Genomic DNA, 17,264 nt, shown 5'->3' with positions numbered 1-17,264 from the left:
TACATAGAACTGAGTATGCCTGTTCCGCGGGTTTCTTATGAATTATTGTCCTGTTTATATCCTGCTGCTCTATTTCTCTCAATGGGAATGGATAACGCGGTCTTGCTGGTTTTCTTAACTGAATGCCCCAGGCTGAAAATTGTTTAGAGCTGCCTAATATTAGCTGTGCCAGTTCTGGTGTCTGCCACGTTGTTAATGTTCGTTCTTTTGTTGATTTGGTCTCTTCTGGGAGAAAATGCACTGTAGCTAGGTCTGACGTGTTTACGTGTTTTAATTCCTCTATTTCGGCCGGGAGCTTCAAGATATTGCTTCTGTTTAAGGTGTCACAGTTTCTCTGTGTTTCATATTCCGGTGTCCATATCAGCTGATGATCTACCTTGTCTTTAGTTGTTCTTGCTGTTAAGGTATCTTTATCCTCCATTTTCTTAGTCTTGGATTTGACTTGGGTAGGGATCCTGAGTTATGATGCCTGATTAGTATAAGATTTTGAGGAGGTCCTAGGAAACACCGGGTGTCCTCTTCTTTTGCTACATGGCTATTTGTGGGCTTCGAATTTTCTTTCTCAGCATATGTAATTCTCCTCACTTCAGATTTCCGGTCGTTAGAATCAGTAGGTTTGTAGGTTACAGCTAAAGCCTTCTGTTCTTTGGTACTGGGCAGAATTGCTTGCTTTATTTTAACTTCCATTTGTGACACATTTAGGATGTCCTCTTTGACATCCATCCTTTTACGGGGTTCCTCCTGTTTTTCCTTTTCATTTTTGTGTGACCATAACGATAAAGGCATGTTCTCCATCCCCGACTTATTGATGTCAACTACATTATTTAATTGAGTGTATGATGTATCATTATCTGCTTGCTTTGATTTAGCTGCTCCCGGTTGTTCCGTAAGCTTAGTGTTTTTAGAACTTTTTGAAAACTCCAGTTTACAATCATCTTGTTCCCTTGAGGTGGTTTTATTGGTATGGTTCCCAGAGGTTTCCACTTTGTCTTTAATTGTCTCCTTAATTTCTTTATGGAGAGAGACTTCATCTCCTGTATCAGTATCCTGAATTGGTTCTAGAGACTTTTCCTTTTGATTTTCATTTGCTGTTGTTGTGACAAAGATAGGATATACCTTTTTATCTGCACCGGTGTTGAATTCATTTAGCCTGTTTCTTGCTTTTCTGTCTTTCTTTTTTTGTCGTCTGGATTGTGGCCTTAGATTCCCTGGCTGTTTAGTACTGGCACTCTGATTTGTTTGATGTGCATCCCCTATCTCACAGGTGTTAGTTTGAGGTTCTGTCATTTGGTCCTGGTCAGTTTTTACTGGTTCCTGTAATTCCCCCGTCTCACAGATGTTGGTTTGAGTTTCTTTCATTTGGTCAGTTTCTGCTGGTCCCTGTACGTTATTTTGAATTCTTTTTCCCACATTTTTTGATGTAGTTGTGGGCCCCAGGTTCTCAGCCGGTAGGACCAAGCACTTATTTAAACATAGTATCTGTTCCATTATTTTCTGTAAAAAAACTAATTTATCTATTATGGGTCCACATGTATAAGTTGCTTCCTGCGGTGTATAAACTGATTGTACCCTTTTTATTAGTTTGGTTAAGTCTTCAAGTTTTGTGTTTATTCCAGCTATGTATGATGCAATGATGTTCATCAGATCTATCTGTATGTCTAGCTTGTCTGACTACATTATCAATGTTGCTGAAGACATTTGAAGTGCTTTCGAGATTCATTCAGTTTGTACATTCGTATTACTTTCAAAGGTTCTTGTCTCTGTTTCGGATGTTTGTCCTGATTTATCGTGATACAAGAATAGTGGTTCTGTTCGGATTGAGGCAATTTCTTTGTGTCTAAATCAATAGTCAGTCTCTTCATAAATTATAGGCGGAAATTCTACGCATAATTCATAAAGACACAACACCTTTTCTTAGATATTCAATACTTTTTCGTATTTTGCAGGTATTAATACCATCTATAATGTGGCTGTCCAAAACAACGATAAGGAATTGTACAGTGAAACAGTTTCAGTGACTGGTAGTGATATGTGAAACGTGGTTTATACAGGGATCAAAACACGTAACATAAACAATATTGGAGAACATAGAAAATCATCGCCCCATATGGGTAACATTGGTCACAACAAAATGTATTCTTTTGTTCAAGTGTTGTGACTTTTCATGGATGGATTGATGTAAATAACGTCAACGTTTCGACCCTAAAATGTGGTGCACAGATAATTGCATCCGGGGCGAGTCTTCATCACGACAAAAAAGGCCGGACAGCCTGAAATAATAAGGAAGGTTTTTTTTTAGAAACGTGTGTGTCTTAAGTTGTTAAAAGTGGTGAGGAACGGTTATTTGCCCAGCTCACCTGGAACTGAAGGAAGTAATAGCGTTGACTTGGTGCTATCACGGTGCAAGGTGTCAGCCGACACCTATCCCAGATTTCTTTGAAATGATCTATGGAAATAGAAGTGCAGGGTTCTAAATCTAGCTGTTGATTGAGCCATGATCGAATCAGACGGAGGGTGATGGTGTACATACCTTCCAATGTATGAATGTAATTGGCTTCACCAGCCGGTGAAGTGTAAAAGGGAGCGTCGCAACTGCGATCACCTGTTAAGATGAAAGGGATAAACACACTGAGTCAGTATTGACCCATGTGTGTAGGGTACTGTCAAAAACATGGTCTGGAATGCCTATTTACAGAGGTACATGGTGCTTGCTCTAGAGTGTAGCATGCACGTGAGGCTTTATCTCTCGGATGTTTTAACAAGCAGTGCGTGTGTATGGTTGAGACGGAGCGTTATATTCATACGTGGAATACAAGTGACTGGTGGGTAGTGCCGGGTATAGACAGTGAAAGAGCTGATTTTAAAAAGTGCTTCGTGAACAGGGGACAACCCGGCGCTTAGAGACAGCGTCCTAGAAGGATCTATATAAGTGATAATGGCCGGCATCAGTGGGCAAGCTGTGCGCGATGGAAACCCAGGCGCTCAGGGAGAGCGTCCTGTATGCGATTGCCCAGCTGTGTATTACATTTTGTATTAAAGTGCTCCTTCGTATGCCCGTGTATTTAGGTACTAGTCAACATCTGATAACAAGGTGCTCCATAACGATCAATTAATATATATGCGCTTTTAAAAGGTATCTGGTTCAAAGAAAATACCTTTGTATTTCTCGAAAGTGCTCCGTGATGAAAGTAGATAACAGGTGCTCCGTAACGGTCATTTAACACAGACGCGCTTTTAAAAGACTTCTGGTTCAAAGAAATACCTTTGTATTTCTTTCTAAAGAGTGCTCTGTGATGAAAGTGGAGCATGTGTGTGATTTAAAAAGCAATCATTCAGTTTAAAAGAATGCTCCGTGTTGGTAAGGGGTGTGCGTGTGATTAAAAACAAAACGTTAAGTTGAAAGGGAAACCTCGTGCTAATTGAGGGGATCTAAGTTCTAAGCTTCGGGTGGTATTAGTGCGTGGGCGAGCAAGAAGACGTCTGATCCGATCCTCTCATGGCGGTGAATGGCGCCCGGGGAACATGCGTAGGACCTATTTAAAGTGGTCTACGTGTCTACGTGCGGGCAGCTAGGGGTACTAGCAAAAGACCTGTCTTTGGAGTGAGCTAGGGGTACTTGTAGAAGACCTGTCTTATTGAGTGATTACGGGGTCTGCCATTGTTAAAACAATGTGGTAAGGGGTATGACCTATTGCGCTTCGTGAATAAAACTATCTAGCGTGTTAGGGTGGCTAATAAATCGACCACGTTCTGATGTATGGATATGTGTATGAGACACCTCATTCCTGGTGATCAATCCGCGAGGAGATTGCATGCTTGAAGGGCCCGGTCTTGGCCATGTATTGACATGTATCTTCATACTACCTTAAATGGAAATCGTGACTATACATAACCACTATACATTGGAAATGGGACATTAAATCGACACTGATCCATGTTAAGATAATGGGAAAATTGTACATTTCACAACATCATACAGTTTCTCAATATTCACTATGGCGTCTAGGTCATTGTATTGTCCACAAGTATAAAGTGTTCCGTTTAGGAAAGTTACTCCTGAGTGTAGTCCTAAGACAAGACACAGGCTATTTGACGCTTGTGGACCAATTATACCGGGAATAGATAACAATCAGTGATTCTAGGTGTAAAAAGGTCCTGATTAGTGTATAAGGATATGTGGGCTAATGTGATGTATCCTGTTATATACTCTGTGGGTGCTATTGGGGCATCTAAGGATGGTCTGAGCGATAGTCCACAGGGGTTTACAGCCTGCTCATTTGTTGGTCGGTTTCTTCCTGTTCATTGAGCCCTTGGCTCACTGAATCAAGAACATGTATTCAGCTACATTCTTTGAAGTTGAGTGATGAAGCCATGTTACCACCTCTCTGGTGGAGTTGTATTTTTTCAACTACCCACCACTCTAGTTGTTCATGTGTGTGGTTACAGGTATTGTAATGTTCAACCAAAGGGGCACCTTGTACTTTGCAACGGAGTCTGCTTTGGTGCTGTAAGATCCGTTTTTTTACTTTTTGAGTGGTTTGCCCAGTATATATCATCTGGCACGGACATTTGATTGTGTAAATTACGTTTTGGCTGTTACAGTTCGTAAATTTGTCAAGGGTGTATGTTCTACCTCTGTGTTAGAAGCTGTTGCCTGTCTTGGGTTATTTGCATACTTTGCAGCTGCCACATCGTTGGTGTCCCGTTATAGGTGGTAGGCCGAGTTGCGTTCTGATGTCTTTAGGGCTGTTAGTTTCTAGAAAAGAGGAGACAACATGGTCTTTGATGTTTTTCGCTCTTTTGAAGGAGCACATTGGGACTTCAGGTATCCCTATTTCTGGTCCCACTAAGTCCCAATACTTCTTGATAACTGTGTTTATTTCATGGCTCCTAGTGGTGAATGTAGTCACACATATCAGTTTGTCCATTTCCATATCTTTGTCTTGTACTTCTAACAGTGTTTCGCGGGGTCTGTACATGCTCTTTTCCTGGCCCTATTCAGAAGGCCTTTGGGATACCCTCTATCTCTTAGTTTGGCGATAAGCAGGTCTGTTTCTTCAAAGTAGTCTTTGCGTCTGGTGCAATTTCTGCAGAGGCGCAGAAATTGACCGTAGGGTAGACTATCCCTCAGGTTCCTGGGATGATGCGTGTTGTACTGTAAGATTGTATTTCGGTATGTTGGCTTCTTGTATAGATTCATGATGATCTTGTCTTCTTCCACTTCAAATGTTAGGCCCAGGAAAGGTATTGATTCTCTGCTGTAGGACATAGTAAATTGGATATCGCTGGAGCAGCGATTGAGCCAGGCGTTGAAGGTTTTGAGTTCTTCTTCACTTCCTGTCCAGATCATGACGATATCATCGATGTATCGGTTCCACTGTGTTATCTTCTCCACATGGGGATTGTCGTTAGGATATATGTATTTCTCTTTGAAATTGTTCATGAATAAATTCACCAGGCATGGGGCAAATCCGGCTCCCATGGCTACTCCTCTGCATTGGAAATAGAAATTGTTCTGGAAGATGAAATAGTTCTTGGACATGTCTATTTTCAACAGTTAGACCAAAAATTCAGTTGGTATCCAGTGAGGGGGTGGACGGGTATCTAAAGTATTCTTAATAACTTCAATTGCCTCATCCTGTGGTATACTCGTATATAAGGAACATACGTCTAAGGTAACCAAAAGTTGAGTGTAACTGTTGAAGGATTGATTTTCAAAAATTTGGATAGTCTGCATAGTGTCACGGAGGAAGGATCGTGTCTCCAGTACAAAGGGTTGCAAAAAACTGTTGAGGTATTGGTTCACAGGTTCAAGAATTGAACCGCATCCAGACACTATCGGTCTCCCAGGTGGTTTGTGTATGCTTTTATATATTTTAGGGATCGTAATAATTGTGGGTATCCCGGGGTCTATTTTGTTCAGGAATTTGGCCTCAGGTTCAGACAAAAAACTTCTCCTACTCCTTGTTTTGTCAGGTCTTTTATCAGTTTAGCAATAGCACAAGTTGGATCTCCTAGTATACGTCTGTAACTGTTCACGCAACCCAGTTGTTGGGTGATCTCAGTTATGTAGTCTTCTGTGTTCTGAATAACGACTGCTCTCCCTTTGTCCGCTGTTTTTATCACGATGGAATTGTTCTCTTTGAGGCTATGTAGTGCTAGTCTTTCCTCTCTGGTAATGTTATGTTTGATGTATTTGGTATCATTTAGTGATTTATCAACTGTAATTGATTTGGTTTTTATTCTCTGATTTAAAATCTTGCCTTTTTCTTCCGTGTCATTTGGTCTTAACACTTGCTCATTTCTTTCTTCTTGCCCTGTCCCTTGTCTGTTTCCACGTGAGAGTCTTCCATCGGTATACTCTCTCATGATATAAACAATACCTCGTCATCATCTCCAATCCCGTCAATTTCCAGTTTCGTAGCGTGTGTACTTTCCACACGTATGCTTGAGCTTAAGCCCTCCAAACTGGCTATCGCATTCTCGTTTCTCGACCATTGATGCACTGATTCATCTATTTTTAAATACAAGTCATGTTGGCTAGCTTCTTGACCATGCTCAGCTATATATGTAGGGTCATCGCTTGTCTTTATAGCTGTGTTATAGGGAGTGCTTTCGCCATACAATGTTTTTGACGCTATTGATGGATCACAAAGTAGTTGTTCCAAACTGATGCCAGTATTAGCGGTCCCACTTCCATTTGCGTGCACTGTTGCTGTAGTTAACCCCTTCGCTGCTAGGCCTTTTCCCCTCCTGTGCTTAAGCCTTTTTTTTGGTGATTTGGGGTAGTGCGCGCTTAGGCCCCTGTAACTTTTGGACCACATAAGGTATCCACGCCAAATTTGCGTCCTTTTCTTCCAACATCATGTGGATTCTAAAGGTGCCCAGGGTTTGTGGATTCCCTTGGAGGGGTCCCAGAAATTAACCAAAATACAGTGAAATATTAGTTTTTTTCAGAAAAATGCGAAAAACGGGCTGCAAATGAAATACTCTGGGTTTTTCCCTGCAAATGTTATCAAAAAAGGGTTTGTGGGGCTGAAATCTCCATTTTCTCAGCTTTTAGGGAATGACAGTCTTTTGTCAGAGAACCAACATTTTTCACACAGTTTTGGCATTTTTCTGAGACATAGCCTATTTTTGCTATTTTTAGAGCTTTCAACCTCCTTCCAGTTAATGGTAAAAATGAGTTTGAAAGCAATAATGGATCCTGAAAAGCTATACATTTTCGAAAAGTAGACAAAATTCTGAATTCAGAAAGGGGTCATTTGTCTAAATCGACGAAGGTTTCTTTATAGAAACTAACAGTTAAATATTTTAACAATTGAACATTTGTTGAAAAAAATAGCCTTTTGTCTCAACGTTTTCACCTGTAACTTCTTGTAATTTTGACAGGTCTTGGAAAGCAATATACCGTTACATCCATTAGACCTTCCTGGTTGTGGGGATATATAGGACTTGTAGTTTCACCAAGAACCCGACGAACCCAGATCCAAAAACTGAGCAGCAACTTGCAATGGTACTATTTTATTTACTGGGTATAGAGCCCTTATTCTGGGAAATTGTGTACATGGAAAAATCTGTATGAAAGACACCTATGTATTTCTGAATTGGGTACAAATTATAGAGTTTAGAAACAGTATATATTTGCACATTATCAAAATTGGGAATACTCATACTAGCATGAGAATTATTTCAAAAAGATTTTTTTTTTACACAATGTCTTTCATTGGGAAGGGAGAAATGCATGAAAACTCATAACAGTTGATTTACAAATCTGAATTAACCTAAGTCTCCCGATAAAAACGGTACCTCATTTGTGTGAGTCAGCCTTGTGCCTGCGACAGGAAACGGCGCAAAATGCAACGTGGTCACACCTCAATTTTGCAGTTAAAAATTGACCCTTTTATTGCAAAGTGCCTAGCTGTAGTTTTTCCACCCTACTCTGCCGGCACCTAGAGAAACCTAGCAAACCTATACATTTTGGAAAACGACACACCCAGGGAAATTCAGGATGGGATGACTCGACTGCCTCCCACCAGGTTCTGTTACCCAGAATCCCTTGCAAATCAAAAAAATTGACACAAAAAACGCATTTTCCTCACATTTCTGTGGTGGAAAGTTCTGGAATTAGCGTGGACCCACAAATGTCCACCCACCCATCGTTCCCCCGGGTCTCCCGAAAAAAATGGTACCTCACTTGCCTGGGTCTGCCTAGTGCCTGCGACAGGAAACCGCGCAAAACGCAACGTGGTCGCACCTCAATTTCGCAGTGAAATCATGCCCTTTTTGGGCAAAGAGACTACCTTTTGTTTTTGAACCCTAGCTCTGCCGGCACCTAGGGAAACCTAGCAAACCTATACATTTTTGAAAACTAGACACCCAGGGGAATTCAGGATGGGGTGACTCGACTGCCTACCACCAGGTTCTGCTACCCAGAATCCCTTGCAAAGCTAAGAAATTGAATTTTTTTTTTATTTTCCTCACATTTCTGTGGTGGAAAGTTCTGGAATCTGCGTGGATCAACAAATTTCCACCCACCCAGCGTTCCCCCGGGTCTTCCGAAAAAAATGGTACCTCACTTGCCTGGGTCTGCCTAGTGCCTGCGACAGGAAACAGCGCAAAACGCAACGTGGTCGCACCTCAATTTCACAGTGAAATCGTGCCCTTTTTGGGCAAAGAGACTACCTTTTGTTTTTGAACCCTAGCTCTGCCGGCACCTAGGGAAATGTTGGAACCGGAGGTCTCTGGTTGGCACAGGTATGCACTTGTGACAAGCAGGAACCCTCAGTTCCACGGTCAGGGCAAGGGAACTACTCCTTCGAATAACCCCTGCTCACCCTCTAGGTAGTGTAGCGCGAGCAGACAAGGCTAATCCTCAGGGCGATAGTAAGTTAAGCATTTATGATCACACACAGTAAACCCACTGACCCACCACAAATGGACACCAGTCAAATGGTTGTATCAAAAATACGTATACTTTATATAAAAGATATATTCAAGCAGGATTATCACAAGACCAAAATAACGTTTAGCGAATGGAGGCCACCAGATTACAATAGGCAAACTTAGTCTTTAAATGTTCGTTGTTCAGCAAGGTACGATGACAGGGAAATAAGAAAGTTGCGGACCCTGGATCCGATATGAACTCGAGACGGAGTCCAAGTGTACCTTGCTTGTGGAAGTCCGAGGCGTTTCAGGCGCGGCTACTGGTGAGGGCGGACCCTGGACGAGGCCGACGGTTCTCCAGAGGATCTCTCTGGCTCGGTCCCCCTCGAGGAGCGAGGCGGGGCAGCAGGACTGTGGAGGGTTGCGGCGATCCGGGATCGATGCAGCTCACGGGGCGAGGCGCCGTTCAGGCCTGCGGGACGTACTACTTCTTAGCACGCCGGGTCGTACTCGTGGATCTGTGTGGGGCGTCACGTTCTCAGACAGACGGGTGCAGCACCAGGCTTCCGGTACCACTGTACGGGGAGGCCTTTCTTGAGGTGCGGCACAAGCCTTGGTATGCAGGAGGACAAAGCGAGACAGTCGGGTACGTTGCCACCTACGGACCGTCCGAGGCTATGGAATGCTCTCCGTGCAGATTCCGGCTGCAGAAGATGAGAGGCGCACATCGCGCTCTGTTAGCGGCGAGGTGACAGGAGAGCGGGTGGCCCGGCACTGAAGCGGAGAGCGACTCAGGAATGAGCGGGGCTCTCTACGGCGGGGCGACCAGGCTCCGAGCTGTCACGACCTGGGAGGGGGCGAAGGCACCCGAGTCACAACTCTGGCGAGGGAATAAGAACTAAGGCCCGAAGCGTGGAGATACTCCTCCGGGAGTCGATTCCTAGCGCTATATAAACCCGCAACAGCAGACGGGCACAAGCAGATAGAACCCAATGGTCCTGGGTTTCCGGTCAGGGGGCAAGCTGTCGATCAAGCCCTTGGAGATCGTTTCAGGCACAAGTCTACAAAGTCCTCTCTGGTCCTTTCCTCTCCGTTTTCAGCAAGGCACCACTGCAGGCCAGTCTAACAGGATACAGACTGGTTTCCGTCCTTCAGCTTCTCTTGGTCCTTCTAGTCAGGCAGAGGTTCGTTGTGGTCAAAACTGGATCTGATTTGTAAGGAGCGGAGCTCCTATATTTATACTGCGTTTCTTTTGTCTTTGCAGGCCAGGGGGCCTGAGCCTGGTTCAACCCAGTTCCGGAGTACTCTGTTGACAGGATGCTGCCGTCTTCTTTCAGGGTGCAGGGCAGAGACATCAGACGCTCCGCAGGAGGTGGAGCCAGCATTGTGGTGGTGGAGCACAACCCAATTCAGAGTCAAGGACTACTCCGCCCACCCATCCTGGTGTAAGCACCCCATTGAGCACCTGGAGCACCCGACTATCCCCGGGAATCTCCCAGCCCTGTCACTCACGCAAACCCAGACAGCAGATACACATCCTGGCAGAGGCGGTTGAACAGTTAGGCGAGCAAAGGCTAACTTTCTAAAAGTAGCATTTGCAAACACAGGATATTAAAATAAACCTTACTAAAGGAAGTATTTTATTATTCTGAGTTCAGGCATACTAAACTCTACCTGCTACCGTGTTCCCGGAGCCTGCCGGGACTATAGCGTGTAATAGCTCCGACAGCTCGTCTGGCCTAAGAGAACAGGTAGCCCTTCAATAGTGAAGAACCAAAAAGGGCGGCAATTCACTACTAGGACATGCCACACTCTAGGCTTGTCCTACCTTACGCTTGCAATGCACCCTGCCCGTAGGCCTACCATAGGGATGACTGATATGAAGGTATGGGAAGGTTCCAGGACTGGCAAGTGTGGGCACTTGCGCAGTCAGCGTGACAGTACGAGACTGTACGCGGGGTCAGCAATGGCGGACCCGAGACACATCTTACGAGGCCGCTTCTGTGGGTGGCGCAACCAGCGCTGCAGGCCCACTAGCAGCATTTGGATCTACAAGCCCCGGCACTCCTCGTGCACTTTACTGGGGACTGACAGTAAACCAAATAAGCCAATCGTGGAAATAAATTACACATACACTTTACATTGGTTACTACCTGACCGCGGACGCTGCTCTATGTTACTGGCCACCATGCCGTATAACGTTTAAACAGACACAGTGCACTATAACAGAATTGAGTATAATTTGATGTTGAATATCGTGAATACCATTCCAAAATTGACCTAGGCATTGACCTTTTGAGCCCTGAAGCGCTGATGTGGGCAACTCTTCAAAATTGCCGCCATTGTCGTGGAACACTGAGGCCACGCCCACCATCCTCAGGCCACGCCCCCTGCATCCAGTATTAAAGGCGCGCTGATTGCGAGCCCGCCCAGAGGACTGTAATCTCCTGAGGCGGAAGCCGGGAGAATTGTTTGTTGCCTATTTTAACCTTTGTGTGATATTGTGCATTTTAATCTTACCTGCCACTCCCCCCAGCCCCCGTTCCCCCGGGTCTCCCGAAAAAAATGGTACCTCACTTGCCTGGGTCTGCCTAGTGCCTGCGACAGGATACAGCGCAAAACACAACGTGGTCGCACCTCAATTTCGCAGTGAAATCGTGCCCTTTTTGTGCAAAGAGACTACCTTTTGTTTTTGAACCCTAGCTCTGCCGGCACCTAGGAAAACCTAGCAAATCTATACATTTTTGAAAACTAGACACCCAGGGGAATTCAGGATGGGGTGACTCGACTACCTACCACCAGGTTCTGTTACCCAGAATCCCTTGCAAAGCTAGGAAATTGACAAAAAAAACGCATTTTCCTCACATTTCTGTTGTGGAAAATTCTGGAATCTGCGTGGATCAACAAATTTCCACCCACCCAGCGTTCCCCCGGGTCTCCCGAAAAAAATGGTACCTCACTTGCCTGGGTCTGCCTAGTGCCTGCGACAGGAAACAGCGCAAAACGCAACGTGGTTGCACCTCAATTTCACAGTGAAATCGTGCCCTTTTTGGGCAAAGAGACTACCTTTTGTTTTTGAACCCTAGCTCTGCCGGCACCTATGGAAACCTAGCAAACGTATACATTTTTGAAAAGTAGATACCCAGGGGAATTCAGGATGGGGTGACTCGACTGCCTACCACCAGGTTCTGTTACCCAGAATCCCTTGCAAAGCTAAACTAAAAAATTGTGAAAACAAATGCATTTTTCTCACGTTTCTGTGGTGGAAAGTTCCGGAATCTGCGTGGATCAACAAATTGCCATCCACCCAGCATTCCCCCAGGTCTCCCGAAAAAAATGGTACCTCACTTGCCTGGGTCTGCCTAGTGCCTGCGACAGGAAACAGCGCAAAACGCAACGTGGTCGCACTGTAATTTCGCAGTGAAAATGTGCCCTTTTTTGGCAAAGAGCCTACCTTTCGTTTTTGAACCCTAGCTCTGCCGGCACCTAGGGAAACCTAGCAAACCTATCCATTTTTGAAAACTAGACACCCAGGGGAATTCAGGATGGGGTGACTCGACTGCCTACCTCCAGGTTCTGTTACCCAGAATCCCTTGCAAAGCTAAGAAATTGACAAGAAAAGCGCATTTTCCTCACATTTCTGTGGTGGAAAGTTCTGGAATCTGCGTGGATCAACACATTTCCACCCACCTAGTGTTCCCCCAGGTCTCCCGAAAAAAATGGTACCTCACTTGCGTGGGTAGGCATAGTGGCTGCAACAGGAAAAGGTTCAAATCGTACGGTGGAGAATTTAAAATAACCTATAGCAAAACGACCTTGTTTTTGGGGGGGGGGGGGCTCCTGAGTTTTTGGCCCGGGGCTCGGCGGCCATCTTTGGAAACTACCAAACCCAAACAGTTCTGAAAACTAGACACCTGGGGGAGTCCAGGGAGGTATGGCATGCATGTGTTCCCCAATGTCTTCCTACCCAGAATTCCTTGAACAGGCAGAACAGGCTAAAAATTAATTTTTAAAAATTGTAGTGTTTGGGATTCACAAATTAAGCACCTCACTTTTGGCCCACCCACACAAATGAGGTATCATTTTACTCGGGAGAACAAGGGAAACGCGGGGTGGTAGGTCATTTGTGCCAGCACGGAGATCCCACGCAAAAAAGTTTGGAAAAGTTATTTTTTTACCTAAATTTAAGGTTTGCAAGGAATTCTGTGTAGGACAACATTGGGGGACCCACGCATGCCATAACTCCCTGTACTCCCCCGGATGTCTAGTTTTCAGAACTGTTTGGGTTTGGTAATTTCACAAGTTTGCCGCCGAGCCCCAAGACGGGCATGCCAATGCCCCCACCCTAATAAAAATTTGCCTAAAAAAATCCCTGGTGTCTAGTGGACTTTTTGCCCCCCCCCAGGGGGGCAGATTGGAGGCTACTGCCCCATAAGCCCCCAGGGGGGGCAGGAAGGCTGTTATTTTTGTGGGGGAGGGGGTGGGGGCATAGGCATGCCCGTTTTGGGCAGCCAATCCAAATCCCAATTTGCCCGCAAAATAATCCCTGGTGTCTAGTGGGCTTTTTGCCCCCCCCCCCCCCCCGGCGGGGCAGATTGGGGGGTAATGCCCCCATCTACCCCCAGGGGGGTCAGAAAGTCCACTAGACGCCAGGGAGTTTTTGGGGCAAATTTTGATTAGGGTGGGGTCTGCCCAAGACGGGCATGCCAATGCCCCCCCCTAATAAAAATTTGCCTAACAAAATCCCTGGTGTCTAGTGTGCTTTTTGCCCCTCCAAGGGGGGCAGATTGGAGGCTACTGCCCCATCAGCTCCCAGGGGGGGCAGGAAGGCTGTTATTTTTGTGGGGGAGGGGGTGGGGGCATAGGCATGCCCGTTTTGGGCAGCTCATCCAAATTCAAATTTGCCCGCAAAAAAATCCCTGGCGTCTAGTGGACTTTTTGCCCCCCTGGGGGGGCAAATTGGGGGCTACTGCCCCATCTGCCCCCCGGGGGGGCAGGAAGGCTGTAATTGTTTCGGGGAGTGGGTGGGGGCATGGGCATGCCTGTTTTGGGCAGCCACACACTATTTCATATTTGTCCCCTCAAAAAATCCCTGGTGTCTAGTGGGCTTTTTGCCCCCCAGGCGGGTCAGATTTGGGGTTAATGCCCCCAACTGCCCCCCAGGGTGGGCAGAAAGTCCACTAGACGCCAGGGAGTTTTTGGGGCAAATTTTGATTAGGGTGGGGTCTGCCCAAGACGGGCATGCCAATGCCCCCACCCTAATAAAAATTTGCCTAAAATAATCCCTGGTGTCTAGTTGGCTTTTTGCCCCCCCAGGGGGGGCACATTGGAGGCTACTGCCCCATCATCCACCAGGGGGGGCAGGAAGGCTGTTATTTTTGTGGGGGAGGGGGTGGGGGCATAGGCATGCCCGTTTTGGGCAGCCCATCCAAATTCAAATTTGCCCGCAAAAAAATCCCTGGCGTGTAGTGGGCTTTCTGCCCCCCCAGGTGGGCAAATTGGGGGCTACTGCCCCCATCTGTCCCCCAGGGGGGGCAGAAAGTCTGTAATGGTGGCGGGGGTGGGGGCATTGGCGTGCCCGTTTCGGGCAGCCCCCACCCTAAAAAACAAGTGCACACAAAAAAATCCCTGGTGCATAGTGGGCTTTCTGCCCCCCGGGGGGGCAGATTGGGGGCAACTGCCCCATCTGTCCCCCAGGGGGGGGGGGCAGAAAGTCTGTAATGGTGGTGGGGGGGTGGGGGCATTGACGCACCCATTTCTGGCAGCCCCCACCCTAAAAAAAAGTGCACAAAATAAAATCCCTGGTGAATAGTGGGCTGTCTGACCCCCCCGGGGGGGCAAATTGGGGGCTACTGCTCCCATTTGCTCCCCAGGAGGGGCAGAAAGGCTGTAATGGTGCCCGGGGGGGTGGGAGCATTGGCGCACCCATTTCTGGCAGCCCCCACCCTAAAAAAAGTGCCACCAAAAAAATTCCCTGGTGTATAGTGGGCTTTCTGCCCCCCCGGGGGGGCAGATTGGGGGGCTATTGCCCCATCTGCCCCCCAGGGGGGGCAGAAAGACTAAATACTATAAATTTATTTATGGGGGAGTGAAGGTTCTTGCCCAAGGGGCCGCTCCCCCCTCCCTGGTGTCTAGTGGGTGGATCCCTGCTTGGGGATCGCCCTCCTGGGGCTCAGGGGGCTGAGATAGCCCACTGAGCATGTAGAAAGTGAAACTGAAATGAGTAGGCTCATTTTAGTTTCGGTTTGTGTTCAACGACGACAGCGCGACGTGCGCGCTGATCGTCATTGAACAGAAACCAGGGAGGGGGCCTCGGGAGCTGGGGAAGCTCTTCCCCAGCTCCCAAGGTCAGAGGGGTGAAAAGGAAATCCCTCTACTGTCTGCTGCAGAGGGATTTCGTGCCCCTGGCCTCATGACGGAATGGTTCCGTCATCAACACAGGAGCACCGATGCTCATGACGGAACCATTCCGTCATGAGCATGGAAGGGGCTAAGGTGGTATTACTTGTGGGGTGAATTCCGGACGGATCTTTAGTATCTCGGAGTTCTACTTCCTCTAGCTTGCTTAGGTCTAGCCTCTCAATGAAGTTTTGATTTGAGATTTCTGCTGCTTCTGTTAAGAGGGTTTTTTTTTTATTTGAATCAGTCATTCCTTGATTTACCCACTGTGATATTTTTTGCGGGGCTAAGGGGGTCATTAGACCTGATGTTTCTCCTGGTTTAGCACAGAGAGATGAAGTGGGATCCTTTAAATATTGAAATCTTGAATTTAGCATCCCTTTTTTGTTTAGACTTGAATTTTCAAACATAGAAGCAATAGGGGAGATCAACGGGCTCTTAGATGTTGAGTTTCCCCCCTTTGCTATAGCTGGCTTTTCTGCCTTTTTTCCCTTTGGAGAGCCCTTTTAGAGTGGGTGCTCTCTCTCCTGGGGCCTTCCTCTCTCTGCCTGATCGCACACTGTGTGTCTCTGAAGCCCCTTTACTCGAACCACATTTTTTAACCGCAGCTTGCCTATGCCCCAGGTGATCAACAAGTGTTCTCCTGATCGTCTATAGTACGCAAGGGGTGGAGGCGGGAGGTGGTAAGTTATGTGAGCTCAGACCCAGGTCTGGTCGATATGCCTCTTGCTTTGTTCTAGTGATCACCTCGCAGCTACAGCTCCAGCTTCAATATCAGATCAGAGAGACATAGCCACGATGGCGAGGTGTAGCTTTAATCGTAGCTTTTGCTTTAGATGTGCTTCAGCGATGCTGTTCTTGCTTTGCTGGTCTGATATTTCAGTAGGTGGTAACTCCCCCAACCGCTGGGTGACAATAAGCCCACGACCACACAAACTAAGCAGCGGTAATTTTTTGCGTGGAGGTAGCAGTGGCGACACTTACTAGTGAGTGATTCCTGATGCACTGCTCACCTCGTAGCTCGCCTCTCCGCCTCCGACCCCACCCTTGATGGAACCAAGCAGGGCAAAGCGGTGCAAGCGGGCCTAGGCAGACTGGGCAGGCTGACAGGCAGGTGGGCAGGCTGCACAGCAGCCAACCCGTATCGCTAAAAGTGAGCGGCAATGAGGGGCGGGGTCATTACAGCGCTGCAGGCTGACTGTCAGAGCCGCAGGGAGAACAGCTGGGATACCGCTGGGATACCGCCAGGGACTACAGGCATCAGGCAAGCCACAAACCGCCGACTGCCGCACCACACTGCTGATGGTGTCAATAGCAGTAAGCAGTAGCAGGCAGTGCAGTGTGGGCGAGGGCTTGGCTCCTGTTAGTGCACTAGCAGGCAGTGTAGTGAGCGGTGAGGGCTCGGCTCGGCTCCCGTTAGAGCCCCCCCGTGCTCAACTCGCTGTCGCCATCCGTTCCCCCTCCTTGTTGCCTCTTCTTCCTCTCTGCGGCCGCGCAGGGCTGGCAGGGCGCGGTAGTGAAAAAACACGGCAGAATCACAAGCCATCTCTCGCTCCCTCCTCCGTCCGTCTCCGCTGGCGTTCTCGCTCGCTCCCGCTCTGACGCTTGGTTTTCTTGAAAACGCGGTCAATGATAATGATGGCACCTCAGCTGTTCTATTCTCCCCGCCTGTCGTGGAATGTGTTCATTCACCCAAAGCTGTGTATTGTGAGTCCGTACTAAAGTGGTTGATCAATCAGCAAGTTGAAATTGCACTGCCCCATGAGACGTCTTCCTTATAGGAAAAATATGTACAAAATGTGTATTCTTCCCCACCAGCCTTATATATGTGTCCAAATCAAGAGGACGGTTTCTTTTCGGTTGAGCTGCGCGCCTTCGACTACCCATGGTTTCTATCCATTGGCGCATCATTGTGAAGGGGGTGGGGACCTTTTGATCAGTAGAGCCACTCTGCGTGAGACCCTGGAGTACCCAACATG

The 17,264-nt window shown here is 47.1% G+C and overlaps 1 protein-coding gene across 12 annotated transcripts in view; it reads left to right on the top strand.

Moving 5' to 3' along the window:
- The window catches only part of SYCP1 (synaptonemal complex protein 1), a 6,803,167-nt gene that overhangs the window by 108,539 nt on the left and 6,677,364 nt on the right, over positions 1–17,264 (top strand). Inside the window, exon 2 of one of the 12 annotated variants that reach the window (XM_078644356.1) lies at positions 7,393–7,516. The exons of the other annotated variants lie outside the window; for them this stretch is intronic. The gene's annotated coding sequence lies outside the window, so the exon portion shown is untranslated. The remainder of the gene's footprint in view (positions 1–7,392; positions 7,517–17,264) is intronic. 12 annotated transcript variants of the gene reach the window in all.

Source organism: Lissotriton helveticus, chromosome 5_1 (genome assembly GCF_964261635.1).
Source record: "Lissotriton helveticus chromosome 5_1, aLisHel1.1, whole genome shotgun sequence".
NCBI lineage: Eukaryota > Metazoa > Chordata > Amphibia > Caudata > Salamandridae > Lissotriton > Lissotriton helveticus.
Note: the sequence above shows the minus strand (reverse complement) of the source record. Positions and strands in the feature narration are given on the sequence as shown.